The sequence below is a fragment of the Canis lupus genome, chromosome 1 (genome assembly GCF_003254725.2).
Source record: "Canis lupus dingo isolate Sandy chromosome 1, ASM325472v2, whole genome shotgun sequence".
NCBI lineage: Eukaryota > Metazoa > Chordata > Mammalia > Carnivora > Canidae > Canis > Canis lupus.
Genome location: NC_064243.1, coordinates 53687119 through 53707837, shown reverse-complemented (window position 1 = coordinate 53707837; position 20719 = coordinate 53687119). Strand labels below are relative to the sequence as shown.

Here is a 20719-nt window from a genome sequence, read left to right as displayed (position 1 = left end):
GATGGTTATTAGAGGGGACTGGGGGGGATGGGTGAAGAGGATTAAGAGGACACTTAATCCTGATGAGCTTGAGTAATGTATGGAATTGTCGAATCACTAGATGGTACATCTGAAATGTAATGTAACACCGTGTGTTAACCAATAAGAAAATATTGATTTTGTGTTTGGCTGCCTCTTATCTTGGCTAAATCACATCCCCTAGTCATATCTGTCCTGGGAAGGCTGATGAATGGGTCCTGGCTGGCCTGGGACTTTCCCAGTTTTGCCTCAGAGCATCCCATGTCCCAAGAAACCCTCCTTCCTAGCAAGCGGGAGGGCTGTTCCTGGCACCAGAATTTCCAAACAGCACTGCTAGGGGCTCCCTGTTCCTCTCCTCCCCCTATTTTTGTACTCCTGGCTGGCAGCTGATTAGATGTAAAGGCTCATTTTAAATTGTTCCTGTTGAATTGAAGAGGTGTGGCCCTGCAGTAGATACTGTAATTCATAAAGCTGACCGCTTCCTGATTTCAAGGCACCGCTTCTTTCAGTATTTTGCCTTTGCAGGGGCCCAGCATACCTGATGGAGTCAACACTGGGGAAGGAACTGTTCCTTCTGTGGGAAGCTTCAAGGTTTGGGGCTTGCTGTGCTCCCAGAGCTTCTCCTGCAAGTCAGTTTGATGTAAATGTAACCATACTTGAGAAAGCATCTCAATGCTTTTGAGAAATTGTCAATCTCTTGTCATTACAAGTACTTCTAGTACTAAGATACATCGTCTTTTTCTTTCTTTCTTTTTCTTTCTTTCTTTCTTTCTTTCTTTCTTTCTTTCTTTCTTTCTTTCTTTCTTCTTCCTTCCTTCCTTCCTTCCTTCCTTCCTTCCTTCCTTCCTTCCTTCCTTCCTTCCTTCCTTCCTTCCTTCCTTCCTTTCTTTCTCTTCTTTCTCTTCTTTCTTTCTCTTTTTTCTCTCCTTTCTTCCTTTCTTTCTTCTTCCCTTTCTTGAAGTCATGCCCTTAGTTTTGATTCTAGGCATCTAATACAAGCATAGCATTGACTGTCTGCATACATTCAAGAGATGTCTGCCAGTATAATTGAAATATATTCCTTTTCAATGAAATCATTGAAAAAATGATCTAAAGTATTTGTATAAAGAGTTGTGGGAATTTTTCTGAAAATGTTGGTGGTAGCACAGCATCATGTATGCCTTTTTCTTTGTTGTTTAGAAATCAACTGTTTTTCTGTTATTTGTGGAGGAAACTGTAGGGTATTTTGAATGGTTGGACCGAGAAGAAAGAAACGGATTGTAATAAGTTGTCTATTAACAAAATTCATTTGTGCTAGAAGGAAGCTAGTCTTTGACATTCAGTGGCTGTGTAATAATTTCCTAGGAGGACATGAATTCGGCGCCCAAGCCAAGTGCACGCAGCAATGACATTGGCTCCTCTGCACACCTTACCTGTATATTGTAATAGTTGTTAACGCAAAGAAACTTTAGGAAACTCCACAGAAGATCCACCCACTTTAGGCTGTCTGCCTAAAGAAAATGCTGCTCTAAAGGAATGAAAGCCACTTGGGGAAGAAATGTAATGATTTTTAAAAAAGTATTTACTGTGGCTGCCAAGGGGCAGCTCTGTCCTGAGGTCTTGCCGCTGTGGCTATTGAAAGCTTTTCTCTGGAACCTTATGCTGCTTCCTTGCTAAATATGATTAGGAAAGTTTTGCTCCTTTGAAACTAGGCTTTGTGCTAAAAACAACACTTATTTTCAGAATAATTTTATAAATTGGTTCCTGATAGGGTTTTGGGTAAGGAGAGTGGGCATACCAGCCACTGCTTACATTAGTTCTGTTAACTTTGTGTCCTGTGTCAGTGGATAGGGACAAATCACACACAGCTGACCTGGAAAATCCTCATGTGTAGCTGGAAAGAAAAACAGGAATGTAAGTCCAAAGCAACTTACTAGAAAGCCAGTATTTCCAAACTGCAAATCAGGCATAAAACTAAAGGAAGAAAATTGGAGTTTGTGGGCAAAAATCAGGATTTTAAAATATCTAATGGGAATCAATGAAAATAGGTTTCGCTTTATTTTCCTCCCCATTGGTCTTGAGGGTGTGATTCATACATTCCCCTGGAATGCTGCAAACCCAACAAGAACATGGGGTTAGATCACAGGAACTAGAAAATGAAAGTGACCACAAACAGGGAAATGGGGTAAGCTAAGGGAGATGCTGGCAGAGAGCAGAAGTGTGAAAAGACACTTGCATTTTAGTAAAATAAACTGAGCAGGCACGTAATAAAATTAACCTAAGCTGAATATTGCTTTGCTAAAAGGAGTTTTAAGATAAAGCTTTAAGTATTTTGATACCTATCATATATAAAAGAATATCAGACTCACAAATCTAATGCCTTTTCATTTTTTTCTTTTTTAAAAAAATCCAACAAAGTGATAATATCTCATTGCTTTCATCAGAGCCTGATAATTTTTGCCTTTTGCTTCTGTTTGTCACATAACGGAACATATCCAAACTTATCTTCATCACTTTGGTATTGGAAATATTCAACAGAATTTGTTAAAAGTATCTGAATAAAGCATGTTTTTAGAAAACTGACATTTAAAATGATAGGGTTCACATAATTGTTGTGACAATTAGCTACCTTATCAAATTTGCTTTTTCTTAAAATAATGGAATTGCACTGTTGATTTTATATGTGTTTTTGCAAAATCTGTCCAATCAATTTAACACTTTGCTTAGATTTCTGTTTTATCCCATTCTTGACAGTGAACAATCCCTACCCTTTACAGTGAATAGTTCCTCATGTGGCATTCCTTATTTGTTTGATCAGGAGAATTTGTTTGATCACTGAAACTGCACAGGGTTTTGAACATCTTTTCTTCAGTCCAGTTCATTTAATTCAGATATTTACTGAATGCCTCCGGTGTGTCAGGGATTCTCCTAAGTGCTAGAAATATAATAGTGAACAAAATAAAACTAGTATCTGTTCCAGAGAGACTATCAGACAATGCCTGGTCCAGGCTTGGTGTGTTGGGGGAAAACCTGCAGAAATTAGTCACAATAAGGCTCTCGAGGGAGGCTTAGATTAGCAGGCCTTAACCAGGTTGGGATGGAGGTAGGTTGGAAGGGAAGCTGTCCTGCAAGAGTCAAGGTCAGGCATAAGATGCACCCATCGCCTATCCAGGTCTATGTGCTTGGAGTTATATAGTAGGGAGTTGAGTGGTAGGAGGTGAAGCTGAAGAGGTGATTTTGGATTAGGCCTTTAGAAGCCATATTAGTTGTTACTTAGTTATCTTTGTATGTACCAGAGATGCACTTTACTTATTTTTAAATTTTTATTCATTTTGTTTAAGCTAAAAAAAAACCCCACAAAAAACAGGTCACTCATTTCTCACTCCCCTGCCTCTTGCAACTTCCAGTCAGTTCTCTGTGTCTGTGAGTTTGTTTGTTTTTAAGATTCTACATATAAGGGAGATCATACAGTATTTCTCTTTCTCTGACTGAATTCTCTTGGCCTAATGCTCTCGAGGCTTATCCATGTTACTGCAGATGGTAAGATGTCATTTTTTTTAAAGCTATTGTATATATGTACTACAATTTCTTTATCCATTCATCCATCAATGGACACCTAGATTGTTTCCATGTCTTGGCTGTTGTAAATAATGCTGCTATGAACAAGGGGGGTGCATATTATATTTTTCAAACACCCACAAGTAGAATTTCTGTATCATATGGTAGTTCTATTTTTAATTTTTGGAGGAATTTCCATACTGTATTCCATAGCGGTTGCACCAGTTTACATTCTCACAAGGGTTTCTTTCTCTCAACGTGATTGCCAACAGTTGTTATTTCTTGTCTTTTTGATAGTAGCTATTCTAACAAGTGCAAGATAACATCTCATTGTGGTTTTGATTTGCATTTCTCTGATGATTAGTGATGTTGGGCATCATGTACCTGTTGGCCATCCGTATCTTCTTTGGAAAGATGTCTATTCAGATCTTCTGCCCATTTATTTATTTGTTTGTTTGTTTAAAAGACAGTTTATTTATTTATTTAGATGGAGGGAGAGCACATGAGCTGGTGGGTGAGGGGCAGAAGGCAGAGAGAGACAATCTCAAGCAGACTCCACACTGAGCACTGAGCCTGCTGTCGGGCTCAATCTCCAGTACCCCAATATCATGACCTGAGCCAAAATCAAGAGTTGGATGCTTAATTGACTGAGTAACCCAGGCAGTCCTCTTCTGCCCGTTTATTAGATTGTTTTATTGTTTAGTAATAAGAGTTCTTTATATATTTGTAATATTAACCCCTTATAGGATATATGGTTTGCAAGTATTTTCTCCATTCAATAGGTTGCCTTTTCATTTTGTTGATGGTTTCCTTGCAGTGCAGAAGCTTGTGAGTTTATGCAATCCCACTTGTTCGTTTTTGCTTCTGTTGCCTTGCTTTTGGTGACTGATTTAAAAACTCCTCACTGTGGGGATCCCTGGGTGGCTCAGTGGTTTAGTGCCTGCCTTTGGCCCAGGACGTGATCCTGGAGTCCTGGGATTGAGTCCCACGTCAGGCTCCCAGCATAGAGCCTGCTTCTCCCTCCTCCTCTGTCTCTGCCTCTCTCTCTCTCTCTCTCTCTCTCTCATAAATAAATAAATAAATCTTTAAAAAATAAAAAACTCTTAAAAAAAAAACTCCTCACTGAGACTGACATCATGGGGCTTACCACCTATGTTTTTTTTCTAGAAGTTTTATAGTTTCAGATCTTAAATGTTCAAATCTTTAACCTGTCTTGAATTAAGTTTTGTGTATAATTTAAGATAGTGGTCCAGTTTCATTCTTTTGTATACATGTGGCTGTCCAATTTTCCCAGCACCCTTTATTGAAGAGACTGTCTTTTCCCTGTCATATATTCTTGACTCCTTTGAAACAAATCAATTCACTTTGTATGCATGGATTTATTTATGGGATCTCTGTAATCTGTTCCACTGACATTTCTGTCTTTACACCAATACCATACCGTTTTAATTACTACAACTTTGTAATACAGCATGAAATATAGGGAGTATAATGCCTCCAGGTTTCTTCTTTGTCCTCAAGATTGCTTTGGCTATTCAGGGTCTTTTGTGGTTCCATGCAAATTTCAGGACTGTTCTATTTTTATGAAAAATACCATTAGAATTCTGATGGAGTTTGCATTGAATCTGTATACTGCTTTGGATAGTATGGACATTTTAACAATACTAATTTTTCTAAACTCTGAACACAGAATATCTTTCCATTTATTTATGTTCTCTTCAGTTTCTTTCACTGATGTCTTGTAGTTTCAATATGCAGGTCTTTTGCCTCTTTGGTTAACTTTATTAGGTATTTTATGATTTTCGATGTAGTGGTAAAGGATTGTTTTCTTAATCTGATAGTTTGTTATTAGTGTATAGAAACACAGCTGATTTTTGTATATTGATTTTTTTCATCCTTCAACTTGACTGAATTCATTTATTAGTTCTAACAGTTTTTTGATGAAGTCTTTAGGATTTTATATGTACAACAGCATATCATCTGCGAATAGTGAATTTTACTTCTTCTATTCCTTTTAAAAACTATTTATTTTATTATTTTAAAGATTTTATTTTATTTTTATTTTTATTATTTTTTAAAAGATTTTATTTATTCATGAGAGACACAGAGAGAGAGAGAGAGAGAGAGAGAGAGAGAGAGAGAGGGGCAGAGGCACAGGCAGAGGGAGAAACAGGCTCCATACAGGGAGCCCGACGTGGGACTCGATCCCAGGTCTCCAGGATCATACCCTGGGCCGAAGGCGGTGCTAAACCGCTGAGCCACCCAGACTACCCAAAGATTTTATTTTTAAAAATATTCGTTTAGGGATCCCTGGGTGGCTCGGTGGTTTTAGCACCTGCCTTTGGCCCAGGGCACGAGCCTGGGGTCCTGGGATCGATTCCCACGTTAGGCTCCATGCATGGAGCCTGCCTCTGTCTCTGCCTCTGTCTCTGCCTCTTTCTGTCTCTCTATCATGAATAAATAAATAAAATCTTTAAAAAATATATTCGTTTATTTGAGGGAGAGAGAGCATGAGTGGGGGTGAGGGTTGGAGAGAGGGAGAGAAAGCAGGAAGAGAAACCCAAACTTACTCCACACTGAGCTCAATCTCATGACCCCAAGATCACAACCTGTGCCCAAACCAAGAGTTAGATGCCCAACCTACTTCAGTACTCAGATGCCCCAATTTTAGTTTTAAGTGATCTCTATACCCAATGTTGGGCTCAGACCCATAATCCCAAGATCATGTGCTCCACTGGCTGTATCAGCCAGGTGCTCCACTTTTTCCTTCCAATTTGGTTGTCTTCTGTTTCTTTCTCTTGCCTAACTGCTCTCTGGCTAGGACTTCAATACTGTGTTGGATAAAACTAGTAAGAGTAGACATCCTTGTCTGTTCCTGATCTTAGAGGGAAAGCTTTCAGCTTTTTACTCTCGAGTATGTTAGCTGTGGGCTTGTCATAATTTGCCATTATTTTGTTGAGGTATATTCCCTCTACCTCTATATTCATTTTGTTGAGAGTTTTTATCATAAATGGAACCATAAGGTTGATTTTTTTCAAATGCTTTTTGTACATCTTTTGAGGTGATCATATGATTTTTATCCTTCATTTTGTTATTGTGTATTATATTGACTGATTTGTGGATATTGAACCATCCTTTCATCCTTAGACTAAATCTTACTTGATTATAGTTAACGGTCCTTTAATGTATTGTTGAATTCAGTTTGCTAATTTTTTTTTGAGGATTTTTGCATCTATGTTCATCAGGGATATTGGCCTATAATTTTCTTTTTTTGTGAAATTCTGTCTAGTTTTGGTATCAGGGTAATGCTGGCTGTATTTTGGAAGAGTTTGAGAAGGATTAGTATCAGTTGTAACATTTTTTTCATTTTTGATTTTGAGTACTCTTTTTTTTTTTTCCTGGTGAGTTAGCTAACGGTTTGCCAATTTTGTTTATCTCTTCAACAAACCAGCTCTTAGTTTCACTGATCATTTGTTTAACCCAAACTTTGGGCTTTGTTCTTTAACAGTTTTGGTTTCTTCAAGTGATGAGAATTGGCTAAAGGTTTTTAAGGAGTATGAAGAATAACAATAAATTAGCATTTTAAGGATTACATTGGCATTTATGAACAGTGGTTTAGAGGGGCATAGTTTAAGGCCAAATAGTTAGCAGAGTGGGGAAATAATCCACAAATGCTTAGGACCTAGTAACTGACACAAGGGGTGAAAAGAGTGGATGCACCTGAGAGATGTGTGTATGGCATAATTAGCACAACTGGGGTTTGTGGTTGCATGTGGCAGTGATAGGAGGATGGCTGGGAACCCTGGAAAACCTCCAGGGTATGAGCATTGAGAAAGGGGTCCCAGGAGAAGGGCCAGCTTAGGGGTGAGTTCAGTTCAAACTGAAGTATTTGTTGGATAAATGAATAGAAATGATAAGTGGTATTAGTAGTTAATGTAGGGCCTGAAGTTGAAAAGAGAAATAAGGGCTGAAGTATAGATGTTAATTAAAATATTAGAATATAAAGAATATATAAAATTAACTTTTATATTCTTGTTTGGTTAAGGAGCTTACATACTGACTCAGGTAATTTCACAGCCCTGATAATAATAAATTTTATAACCTCTACTTTACAGTTCTTTGGACTTCCACAGTGTCTACAAATAGGCAACTTCTTGGCTATAATCAACTAAGTTCTCAGTTTATTGACTACGTGAGTTATGGAGTGTGATACATTTAAAAAATCTGAATGTACACAAAGAATATATAAAATTACCCTTAAAAAGTCAGCTTCTGTTGGGAAACTAATGTTACCTTCTATTTCACCACATGATACAAGGAACGAAAATAAAGTGAGAGATTTTTTTTTTCATTTGAAAGTATGCCTGTATAAAGGAGAATTACTAAAATATAAAAGAGCAACTATCTCCTAAGAGAAAACGTCCTTTTTCGTTTGAATTTTTCAATATACTATGTATCAGATTTGAATGCATTTTCATCTTTAAACATTGTTTCTGATTTCAAATATAATGAAGGACTTTGCTGATTGTTCTTATGTCATTCTGTTTGACTTTATGTCCTACTGGCTAAAATGTTCAGATTAAGTTTTTGATGTGTGGATGCTTAGATATTTTTATAGTTATTCATGAGAGAAATGTAGTGAGATGTGGCTCTCTTGCTGAAACAGATGCTTTGTAGGGCTATTTTAGTAGTTTCTTAATGTATACTTTAATTAGCATTCGTCTTGGTATGGGACAAAACCATAAGGTTTATTTCTCACATCATTTCCTAATGTGAAGATAGTTTCACAAGCAAATGTGGATAAGGAGAGTACACCTGATGTTTGTTTACATGTGCTGGGTTGGGGCAGGAATGAAAAGATCCTCCCTGAGTGTTGCCATAGTTCAGAGAAATAGAAAAATGTTTCACATCAAAAACTACTTTCTATTATTCCTTGAGCAATATAAATCTCATTTGGTCTGCTTTTAAATTTATAGTGGGTAATTTGGCATGAATTATCTTGTGTAGATATTTGTTCCTAATGGTAATATTCAGTATATGGTGATTTTTGAGACCCTAAGTGAAATTTGCATTGTCTTTTGCATGTTTACTATGTGTGTGTTCAGTACTAGGGAGAAGCAGGTATAGGAGTGTGTAAAAGAAGCAGGAAAAGATGGTATCTGATGTTGGAAACCAACTGAAATTGTCTGCAGCAATTAGTGAGGGCTGTATAATTTTCTAACAGAATTTGGCAAGTCTTCATGGGCTGGGAAAGATCTATACATGATCCTTGCTGCACTTAGAGTTGTATCAAACAGAAGTGATTTGTTTAATACAAACACTGTGGCAGGCTTTCTTAGAGAAAACTGTATTAATATTTATGGGGAGGGATCCCTGGGTGGCTCAGCGGTTTAGCGCCTGCCTTTGGCCCAGGGCACAATCCTGGAGTCCCAGGATCGAGTCCCACGTCAGGCTACTGGCATGGAGCCTGCTTCTCCCTCCTCCTGTGTCTCTGCCTCTTTCTGTCTATCACGAATAAATAAATCTTTAAAAAAATATTTATGGGGAATTTTCTTCTCTTTGCTTTCGTGAAGGAAATGAAAACCCATCGTGGCTGTGCTAATGATGCTGATAGACTAGCGGGTATTTACTCAGAGCTGAAGTTAGTTTTAGAGAGAAAGAATCCTATGGGTGAGTAATTATTGCTGCTCTGTCTTTCCCACGCCCCTCCTGGTAGCAGACCTGTGTTAGAAGGCCTGTGATTTGGGGCTGGCACTTCATAGTGTCCCATCATCTGGCCCAAGGATTCAACCCCAGGAATGCCAGTCAGTGCCCTTCCTCAGGACTGGCAGGACACCAGGGGGGGCAATTTTCTTCGTCCGCTGTTGCAGTTAAGCAGGGGTGAGCCTGTGGTCAGTCATGTGCAGGGAGCCTGGCAGTCAGGATAGGCTCAGTTTTGATGCAGTAACAAGTACCCTGAAAATCTCAATGGTTTAGTATAACAGTCTTGTGTTTCTTTTTCACACAAAGTTTGAAACCATTGCACCAGGTGACAGCTTCATGCCTTTTTTTTTGGGGGGGGGGGGGGTTCATTTGTTTTTTGCTTCACTAGTTATGAATTGGGATTTTTATCCCAATAACTCTTTGCAGTTGAAAGAGTTGAGAAACAAACATTGAGATTTTATTCTGTGGAAAGAACACCATTTCAGAAGAGAGGTAGAAGCGGAGCCAAGGGGTTAGGCACAGTATTAGGATTGACTTTAGTGCTGATTTGGGCTCTCAGCTGCTCCCATTAGAAAGCTCCAGGTGAGAGCGTGAAGTTCGATTGGCAGAACTCATAGTATGAGAGACAAGCCTAGATAAGGTAAATCACACCTCTTGTTAAAAGTCAACCCGGGGATTCCTGAGTGGCTCAGTGGTTGAGCATCTGCCTTCAGCTCAGGGCATGATCCTGGAGTCCCGGGATCGAGTCCCAGGTTTGGGCTCCCCACAGGGAGCCTGCTTCTCCCTCCGCCTGTGTCTCTGCCTCTCTTTCCGGGTCTTTCATGAATAAATAAACAGAGTATTAAAAAAAAAAAGTCAAATGGGAATTTAAGGATGGGGGCTCAAGCCAGGGAAGTTTTTCTGACTTCTCATGCAGCCATCATTCTTTTGCTTTACAATCTCTCTCACACATAAAGGTTAAATCATTTCGAGGGCCACTTGCTTATAAAGCAATTAAATAAGAGGAAGGTGTGTATGAGGTTAGTGCACAGCGTAGATGCAGTGTTCACAGTAGGAACTGTAAAAGTCCTGTGAGTTGGGGCACCTGGTGGCTCAGTCAGTTGAGCGTCTGACTCTTGATTTCAGCACAGGTCATGTTCTCAGGGTCGTGAGATCAAGCCTGGGTCCATCTCCACGCTCAGTGGGGAGTCTACGTGAGATTCTCTCTATATTTGCCCTTCCCTCCTGCCCACCACTTGCACATATGTGCTCTCTCGAGTGTTCTCTCTCTCTAATAAATAAAATATTTTTAAAAATCTTGTGAGTTATCACTTATGGCAGAAAAGCAATACTTGAATTAAAATCACTCCACAGAATAATAGAGCAAATCTCTGACATGACAGGCATTTTGGCATGATCTCCTAACGCTCACAGAGGTAATGTTCGGGTGACCCCCATCTGTGCTTTGTAAATTCAGCTGACACCAGAGACTCTGGAAGTCGTGTGGAGATAAATGTCATGTACATAAAACTCTCTCCGCACTGCATCTGCCTGGCCTCAGTTTTTGGGACATGTTCTTTGAATTGGTATTCGAGTAATTAATTACATGAAAGCTTTCTTGTCCACAGTCAAGGACTGGGGTGTGTCCTACAGCCTCTTCCCATGAGGAGAAACTGCTCTTTGTGCTGACGGGTGTCCTATTGTCAGTGAACTTCCAGAAGTTAGCTTTTTTCTCCATCCAGGGGGAAAATATTTTGAAAAAAATTATTTTGCTATTTCCAAGTTGTGAAGCAAGAAAACAGATATATGAGTATACTTGTGATAGGGTAACAACAGAACAAATATACTTCCCATTGAAATAGAAAGAGCCCTGCGTCGATCATATTAAATTCTGAGTATCATGCCGATCTGCTGGGTCCCCTGCACCCAGAGAACCATGATCACAGCATAAATGTCCCCAGCATTCGGGTTCCGGTGGTCTTCCTTGGCCCCAGCTCCTGCAGGCTCCACATCCCGAGCGTCCCAGCTGCATCATGCCACAGCGTGGGTGCTCCTCCCAGACCTGACATCTGTGCCATCTCTGCCCACCTCTGACCGTTCCTTTCCCTTTGCCTGCCCTCGGCTTTTCTTCCACTTGCTGTACCTCATGCACCTACTCCTCCAAGAAGTGCTCTTCCATCCCCACTGTGGTCAATGGTGATTTGATATTTTGGGCTCTTCTAGGTATGAGTAAGAGTGCATGTCCCTGCCCTCTTTGAACTTATGATCACATGACTTGCTGTGACCAATAAGGTGTGGGGGGGAGGTGAGGTGTGCCACTTAACCCTGGAAGTCTTTATGACCTAGTGCACAGTACCCTGTCATCCCTTCCCCTGCTGGGGTAGGCTGATATTTTTGTTGTTGTTTTAAAGATTTTATTTATTTATTCATGAGAAACACAGAGAGGGAGACAGGCAGAGACACAGGCAGAAGGAGAAGCAGGCTCCATGCAGGGACTTGATCCCAGGACCCCAGGATCATGCCCTGAGCCAAAGGCAGATGCTCAACCACTGAGCCACTCAGGTGCCCCTAGAGTGATGTTTCAGAGGAGGTTTTATGTTGAGTTCTTGAGTGAGAGCAAAGTAGAGGTGAATCACCAGAGCTTCTGTGGGCAAGTACAGTGAGTGCAAATACATCCTTGGTGTTTTAAGCAACTAAGATTCTGAGATAGTTTCTTTCTTCAGCAAAACTTCACCCTAATTGGCTGATGCCTGCCCCTATAATGAGTTTCTTTTTTTTCACTGATACTGTTAACTATTGACAGCAATTTTGAGAATTTACCGAGTTCCAGGCTGTGTGGAAGGTGCTTTATTTGTGTCATCTCATTAAATCTTTTCTGTAGCCCTGTGCAAAATTCTTTATGTCACTACTGCCCTTTTAGGGAAGCTGAGGCGTGGAGATGTAATAGTTTGTTCAAGGTCATGCTGTGTGACTCCAAATCTTGTGCCCCTAATGGCTGTGCTCTCCCTGACTCACTTGGCTGCACAGCATAGCAAATATCTGTGAGCTCTGGATGTGTGCTCAACTCCGTATTAGGATCAAAGCAGGAATCAGAAATAGTTCCTGTCTACAGATTAGGATTTCACAGAGAAAAGGAGAAATTGAAGCAAGTAAGTACAATGAAATCAATGTTAATAAAAGTGATGCAGCATAGTGAGTGCTGGAAATATTTGGAATCAAAATATCTCTCTTCTACTGCAAGGTTTTGGACAAGTTCTCACTCCCTTGCCCTCCCATGTAATCTTCTGACTTCTATCTTGTCATTCCTAAAATGGGAGAAGTTTCAACATCGTATAAGCTATAAAGTACAGAAGCCTACCTACCTCAAAATAGCATTAGCATGGAATGCACGAAGCATTTAAAGTTCCTGGCACTCAGCAGTGGACAATACATGGTAGTTCCCACTTGATTTTACTGACTCCGTGGAAGATTCAGTGAGAGCACAAAGGAAGGAGTATGCCCTGTGAGGGAAAAGGAGCAGAGAGTGATGGAGGAGGTGATGCTTGGCTTGACTTCTTAAGTGAAAGCCATTTTACTCTCGCCAGAGGTAGGAAAAAGGGAAGTACATACCAGGCAAAGGGAAACAGCATGAACAAAACTATGGCAGATTTAGGGAACTGCAAGAGGTTTATTATTAGAAAAACATGGAGCACGATGGGAGAAATGGTGGGAGATGATGTTTAGGCAGGTGTCCTGTTGAGTGGACACCACTGCACAGGCTGTAAGGAACCAGGGGAAGGGGTAAATCTGTGCTGTGGCCTGCCTGCATGCCTCCTCCCTGGAGTGTGGGTTCTGGAAGCGTGGAGGCAATGTCAGAGATGGAGTGGAGGGGGTGCAGATGAAGGAAGGGAAGTCGGTTAGTGGACTGACCTAGAGAGAGATGACGAAGGCTTATGTTAAGGCAGAGGGGCTGGGCTGGAGAGAAGAGACAGAAGCAATGCTAAGGGATTAAAATGGATAAAGATGTGTTTTTTGTTTTTGTTTTGTTTTGTTTTGTTTTTAATTTCAGAAGTGAGGGAATGGAGAAGCCCAGGAGAGCTACCTAGTTTTGGATTTGGTGACCTTGAGCGAAAAGTTTGGCCTCTAGATGAGGAATGCAGACAAGGGTTGTTTTCTGAATGCTTTTTAACTGTTGTAGAGACTATTCGATGATGTGAACAGTGTACAGAGTAAAAGGAGAAACTCCACTCCACCAAGTGACCCTTGTAGTTTTTGTCGCTGCATGTTTTCAACCACATATGTGTGTAATGATCATCTCGAACAGAAGTAGTACCTTTTGCTATGTTCTTTTGTCATTCAATAACCTAGGACAAGCAGCTTTCCTGCTTGTACTCAAGTGCACAGAGATGGATCTACTTTATTTATTAGTGTAAAAGGTAAGTGGTATCCCATCCTGTCAGGAAGTTTCCATTTCTTTCTTTTAAAGATTTATTTATTTATTTATTTATTCATGATAGACACAGAGAGAGGCAGAGACACAGGCAGAGGGAGAAGCAGGCTCCATGCCAGGAGCCCGACGTGGGACTCGATCCTGGGACTCCAGGATCGCACCCTGGGTCAAAGGCAGGAGCTAAACTGCTGAGCCACCAAGGATCCATTTATTTCTTTATGTTTGCACTTAAAAGTAATGCTACAAAGGACTTTCTCCGTATCTATCTTTGCATGCTTTTGGCAGCATGGAAACAACTTTTTTAGAGGGTAAGTGCAGTTTTGTAACTCAGCTTCAGAGGTAGCTGGGTAACGGATATTCAGGTGAGCACATCAGCTAGTCAGTGGGTCAGAAGGGGCTGATACTTAGGAGAAAGGGCTGAACTGCTATCAAGTATGTAAGCAGCACTTGAAGCTACAGGTAATGATTTACTTATTGAAAATATTTCTTCACGGGATCCCTGGGTGGCTGAGAGGTTTAGCGCCTGCCTTTGGTCCAGGGTGTGATCCTGGAGACTGGGGAATCGAGTCCCATATCGGGCTCCCTGCATGGAGCCTGCTTCTCTCTCTGCCTCTCTCTCTTTCTCTCATAAATAAATAAAATCTTTAAAAAAAGAAAGAAAACATTTCTTCAGTGCCTAGTATTTATCAGGTACTGTATTATCTTTATAATGGCCACTACCCTCACTGAAATTTACTATAGAGTGAGGAAGAAGACAATTACATGAATAGTTACTTGATACATTAACTATTAAAAATTGTGATTAAAGCCTACAAAAGAGAAGAATTGGGTACTAGGAAGGAATCTAATTTTTAAATTCCGTAGTAGAGCAAAGCCTCCCTGTTTGTCCTATATTCTTCTTTGCTAAGCTTAAATACTATTTTCTTTGTGTGCATGTCTCGACTACTGTACTTCCCATGTATCCCAGAAAGAGCTAGGTCTGTAAGAATTGCCTCAAACAAGGAGAAATACAGCGTGTATGGTAATTGGTGTGGTTTTACTGCCTGCTTCCTCTAATTGGGGGATAGTTTTCCATTGTTTGCTTATACAACTTTTTATGTATTCATTTCCCAGCGGATAAACATTTAGGTAAAAGCTACTTCTCAAACAACAAGGGACTTGCTGCTTTCTCTACATTTCTAGTTTCCAGTTGTCAGTGAGCCAAAGGCTGCCACCAGTCGTTCCTTGGAGGAGCACCCCTCATCCCCACAGGTGCACTGTCCTTCCCTGACCCTCTGCAAATCGCCCTTCATTTGAACAATGTGGGAGCAACTTAGAATCCTAATGCCTTAGGAGGGAACCCTATATCTAAGAACTGAGCTGCTTGCAGGAGGACTTCCCTTTCTTACTCAAGAGCCTTCTGACTTATGGGTATTTACTGTTTTCACTAGAATCCTTTCAGCTACAACACAGAGTGTTAGAAGTGTCATTTTTGCTAAAAAAGTGACTAAAAGTTACTTCTCTGATTCTAATTGTTCCCTGGTAACAATGCGGCTTACAGTTGCCTTTGCCTTTATGTCTCTTACTAAGTTATAATAAGTATCAGTGAGTTTTTAAGGAGTTGCCATGGGATGTAAGCCTATAAATCTTTTGGTACATGTATTTTTCAACATAGCTGCACAGCAGGATCTTGTGGGAGAGCTTTGATCGCCATCCCAGACTTACTCATGCAGATGCATCAGACAATACATTTAACAAAAAGATGCCCATGTGTTACCAGAGATGTTTCAATATATCTGAAAAAGAGGCAGATCATATTACACCATTATTTGTACTTTTTAACATGAAATTTGTTTTTTTTTTTTTACTTATCTCCCTTCTTCTGAAAGTTAATTTTGTTTTCATATTAGAGGAAAAACAGCCTCTGATATCACATAAATAAATACAATATGGGGCACTTGGGTGGCTCAGTGGTTGAGCGTCTCCCTTTGGCTCAGATCGTGGTCCTGGGGTCCTGGGATGGAGTTCCGCATCAGGCTCCCGGCAGGGAGCTTGCTTCTCCTTCTGCCTATGTCTCTGCCTCTGTGTCTCTCATGAATAAATACAAAAATAAAATCTTAAAATATATATATATAATACAAATTAGCTTAGACTTTAGCTGTCTGTCTTTCAATTAGAGCCTTCCATTGTATAAAGTATAATTTAGGAGCACTGGATTTTTGTGGGGTTGAACTTTGTATCATGGATGTCTTCTTTATGTAAAAGAATGCAAAAGTGTCTCACTTTTGTAAATATCACAAAAACTCCTCAGTCTGGTCTTTCCTGGGATCTTAGAAAGGGCCTGTGCAAGTGCTAGGCCTTGGAACTTCACTTCCTGGTAAATCTTCCCCTCCTCCAAAATATTGTTCCCAGTCACTTTCCACAGTGACCAGACTGCATGTTTGGGACATTCCAGTGGTGCATTTATTAATTAAGCCCCAGAAGTCAGCGGGGTTATTATTACCCTAGGGCATCTCACAAAGCTGACAGCTGAATCTCTTGACTGTTGGCTTGAGATGAGTGTGATCCGGGTTGGAGTGGTCGGTGGGGAGGGGGTGGGGAGGCAAGGGGGGTCCAGGGCTGGTATACTGTCTGTGTCACTACCACCTGGCACCTTAGCTACAGTTCCTTTCTTGATTGACTTTCCTGACTCTGGAAAAGCCTATGGAGACTGCTGGGGCCCAGTAAGTAGTACAGAGAAAAAAGACAGCATGGAAAGTACAGACTGCTCTTGTTAGCCTGCTCTGCTCATTGTATCCTGCTCATAGTGTCTGCTTTAAAAATACTGATTTCTTCTTCATTTTCGGACATCTACCATATAACAGTAATTCTTGCACCCGGGACAAGGTGGGTTTCAATACTGTAGTAGCAGGTAAGGCTCTTCAGCATAGGACTCTATTTATAGAGATGTTGAGAAGAGACTATAATCATAAGGTATTATTAATAAATTAGGCAGGCGTGAGAGACTGTACTGGTTACCTATGCATGGAAGGGCAAATTAAAACATCAGAGAACAGCTGGCCTGACTAATTGATGTGAATTCTTTGAAGGGCTAAGAAGTTGTCTGTTAGCAAGTTCTTAGTGTAAAAATGTCAGGGAGTGGGGCATCTAAAGACGAAGAAATCTTAAAAGTAATTACTCTTGTGGAATGAATTTGAAGGAGAGGGCAATGGGATCTTAAAGTGTTGGAGTGTACCAATTTTAGTGCACTGCCTTCCTCCTCTCCACCTCCTAGAACAGTTGTAAGCATACATATTACAGTGCCACTAAGTGACATAAAACATTGCATAGTACATAGCAGGCACTCGGGAAATGTTAGCAAATTATGTGTAATACAAAACTGTTTGCAAAACAAAATGTTAATGTTACTGTATTTGAGTAGCTAGAGGAAAAAATATTGAAATCATACTTAACATAAATCTTTGAACACTCAATTTGGCTACTACTGCTTTCTGCATCAGGTGTGTTTAAAGAATTAATTCCTTATTTGTGAGGCAAGAGTGGAGGGAATAGATTCGGAGCAATTTTTTAACTAACCATGTGTGATACTGCTTGATACAATCCTGCCAGAGTGGGTGGAGGCAGCTCAGTAGGCCCTGTGGATAACCTGATGAGCACGCACTCTTCTTGTCCTTGACTCAGTGGTCTCAGGATCACATGGATATGTGTTGTGTGAGTGAAAGATTTTATGAGGAAGCATATGGATGTAAATTAGTGGGATCCAGAGAGAAAGAGTGAGGAAGTTAGGAGCAGGGAGGCTGGCAGGATCTTGCTGGAGGGGAAGAGAAAGGAGAAAGGGAGCTCTGATTTCGTAACAGTGAGCCCAGCAAGAAATACTTGCTATGTTGTAAATCGAAGGACACATTAGGACACACACACACACACACACACACACACACAATTTGGTTACTTAAATAGAAGCAAAGACCCTCAAGACAACCCACTTTCTCATTGGATTAGGTTTTACCCTGATCTTAAAACCTCACCTCACAGAGAACTCATTCACTGCCATTTTCATAGACAATCGTGCTTTAGAACTGTGCGCTGGCTTGCCACTCTCTCTCTCCACGAGGTGGTTAGTGTGTTGGAAAGGCTGCAGGCCCTCTTGGCAGCATGTCCCCATGTAGTGCTGAAAACCCAGTGCTTCTTCCCTGGAATCCCCCGAGGAGTGAAGGTGATTGATTGCAAGATGTCAAATTCTCATTTGGGTGGGAAGTGTTGATTGAGAGAGATGAAAGCCTCTGGCTGGGGAGGGGCGTGTGAAGTGTGAGGACGTGAAGATTCCACGGTTGGACTGTGATGTCAGCGGCCCCAAAGGGAACACGCTTGTAGCCAGCCTCTGGCAGTTGGAATCTGTTGGAGGGCGGTTGGTCAATGCTTGGCCTATGAGATTGGACAGGAGAAGACTCCACTGATGTCAGCTTTGACTCCAGGTAGAAAGGAAGTAATCTAAGGGCTTGTGCAAGTCTCTGTTCCCAGGACGGTCCGCATGCCTGATGCCGACGCTGGGAGTCCGGCTGCCGAAGAGGCCAGGGAGGCCTGCTTAGAGGCTCTGAGCTGGTGGCCTGAGAAGCGTTCCTGTTCCTGCCTTCGAGCCCTGGCAGTTAGTGGCTCACTGTGGTATGGCAAGATTATATGGTGAGGAGGGGGCCTGTTCACATGAATGCTTATTAAGCACTTGCTGTGTACCAGGTGTTCGGCCAAACCTGCTGAAAGACTCTGGGGGTTCTCTAAGTGGCTTTTCTTGATACCACAATGAAACAGAGGCACACCTAGTCTTTTCCTAATTAATGTGGGTTATTATTTATTTTTTTTTATTAATGTGGATTAAATGAAGGATGCAGTGACTTTATGGTTTCCTCTGACTTTTCATTATTGCAAGAGGTCACGAAAAGGACTGATGGGAATAAAACCAAAACTGATTGTAAGGCAGCTCCTCCGACAGCAGAGCAGAAAGGGTAGTGCTGGAGAAGGAGGGACTGCAGGGGCACCGTGCGTGTGTGCAGCAGAGAAACATTTGAATGGCCAGCCTCAAGGGAGGGAGGTAAACTGAGCAAGAGCTGCACGCAGAGGTCTGGTTGCCTCCTGAAGGGAAGAAGGCTGCCGTGCTGCTGTGACTGCTGCTCTGTGCGCACCAGGTCTCGCATGCCTTGGCTCTCGGCAGAGCACGTGTTCCTCCGTGTTCCTCGTCAGGATCCCTAGCAGTCACAGCAGGGGAGGGATGGCATACAGTTCCTGAGGATCCTGTCCTTTAAAACTCATCCCTAATTGTCCCATCATACAGCAGTTCTGAAAATGGCCTGAGAGAAGAAGACATTAGAATATGGTAGGCTGTCCAAGGCTGATCTGGAAGTTCTTTAGGGGAGGGTTGAGAAGTGCATCTGGGTGGGGTGGTAGATGGGAGAAAGCATTCCAGAGGGAGGACTGGAGAGCTCTTCCAGACAGGAAAGAGGGTGCACCAGTGCAGAGGCAGTCATGATGGATTTGTCTTGAAGGTCCACAGCCATGTTCCTCGCTGGGAGCAAAAGCAAGTTTTTAACCCTGTATCCAGGATCAGTAGCTTAGAGTTTTTCCTAGTTTATCTGAAAAACAGTATAGAGATAATGGAACTTTTTTTCTTTGAAAATGGATTTTGCATTGTATTTGTTGTATGAGCTTAACAGAAAAATAGAAGAGCCCAGGGAACCATTTATTGGACAGTTACCACATTCTAGACAGTACATGAAGAATTTGATGTATGTCGTCTTTAGGAATCTTCACATAATCCTTATGAGATTGCTACTCTCATTACCACCATTTTACAGATCTGAATCTTAGGATGAGTCCACTGCTCAAGCTCACATAGTCGGGGTCAAACCATTTGTATCCTGATTACATATCAGGGGAAGAATTTCCTCTTTCATGAACAACCTCTGAACAAATGTTTTAAGTTTGGAAAATTTTAAGTACACTTTTGCTAAAAAGCATTTTGTTATTTGTTTTTCCTGTTTGAAAAGATACTTTGACAATAAGTTGCCAATGCATTTGCCTATAACTCTTAAAAGTTATATTTTAAAATTTCTTTGATATTACTAGTCTTATGGGGCGAGCTCTCTCCAAAATCTGGAAATAAGAACAGAAATTCAACATGAGTAGTAAAGTTTGCTTCCAAACTTCTGCAAAACTAAATTTTACCATTCTCAGATACAACTATAGAGTTGTCAATACATATATTGGTATTTTAATTATAACCAGTGACTTGACAGGTTTGGGGTTTTTTCCTCAAGAAAATATAAGTGGAAAAACTCTTTTTAAATTAGACTTGTGAATGGTTTGTTGGTTTGACTCATGGCCTCCAGTAGGTAAGACGTTACTTACCCTCGTGTAATAAGTTGCAGTGAGTGTGTGGTTTAGGAGGGAACACCTGCTTCACTTACATGTGGGTCCCACACAGCAGGCCTCAGCTGCCTTTTCTCTAGCCTCACAATCTTCTTTCTGTTAGCTTCTGATTCCACTCTGTTATATGTAAGTGGGACTCAAAGTGTATGGTGTATGAGGGATATAATCAGAAGGAAACCTAGTATCTTTCATGTTTTCCCTTCTCTGCTTTAATTTGACATTGCTAAGATCTTGTTCATAGCGAGTAAGGTGTCTGGAAAAGAACTAACTAGAACAGGTAATGTAGGCATTCTTCTTCTAAAGTAGACCTGTTTCTGTCCTACAAAATTTTCCTAAGTCTTTGTTTACATGCTTTAGACTTATTTGAGGGACTTATTCCCTTGATTAGTCACACTCAAGATCATACATAAGTTACCTGAACACTGTTTTGTAACCAACACAAATAACCTAAAGGGAGAAAATATTTTTGTGGCTAAAACCCAAATTCTATATAGGATAATGCTTAGGTACAAATACAACCAAAGACTCATTCATTGGCTTACTTTTCTACATACAGTTTAAGAATTGAGATAACTTCATGACTAGTTCTACATTAAAACCTGCTTTGGATTTAATACTTTATTAGAAGAAAGTGGCTTTTAAAAAAACGGTCTCAAA

At 40.8% G+C, this 20719-nt stretch overlaps 1 protein-coding gene and 1 long non-coding RNA gene across 6 annotated transcripts in view; one reads left to right on the top strand and one right to left on the bottom strand.

Moving 5' to 3' along the window:
* LOC112644417 (uncharacterized) overlaps positions 1-17983 on the bottom strand; it is a 32703-nt gene extending 14720 nt beyond the window's left edge. For 2 of the 5 annotated variants that reach the window (XR_003126366.3, XR_003126369.3), the window contains exons 1-3: positions 17671-17980; positions 12600-12737; positions 1810-1891 (exon numbers count right to left, since the gene is read on the bottom strand). This is a non-coding gene — a long non-coding RNA (uncharacterized LOC112644417). Of the gene's footprint in view, positions 1-1809; positions 1892-12599; positions 12738-17670 lie in introns of all 5 variants that reach the window. The other 3 variants (XR_007413067.1, XR_003126365.3, XR_007413065.1) reach the window with 3 other exon arrangements.
* Positions 1-20719, top strand: part of PDE10A (phosphodiesterase 10A) — a 298350-nt gene that overhangs the window by 40508 nt on the left and 237123 nt on the right. The window lies entirely within an intron of this gene.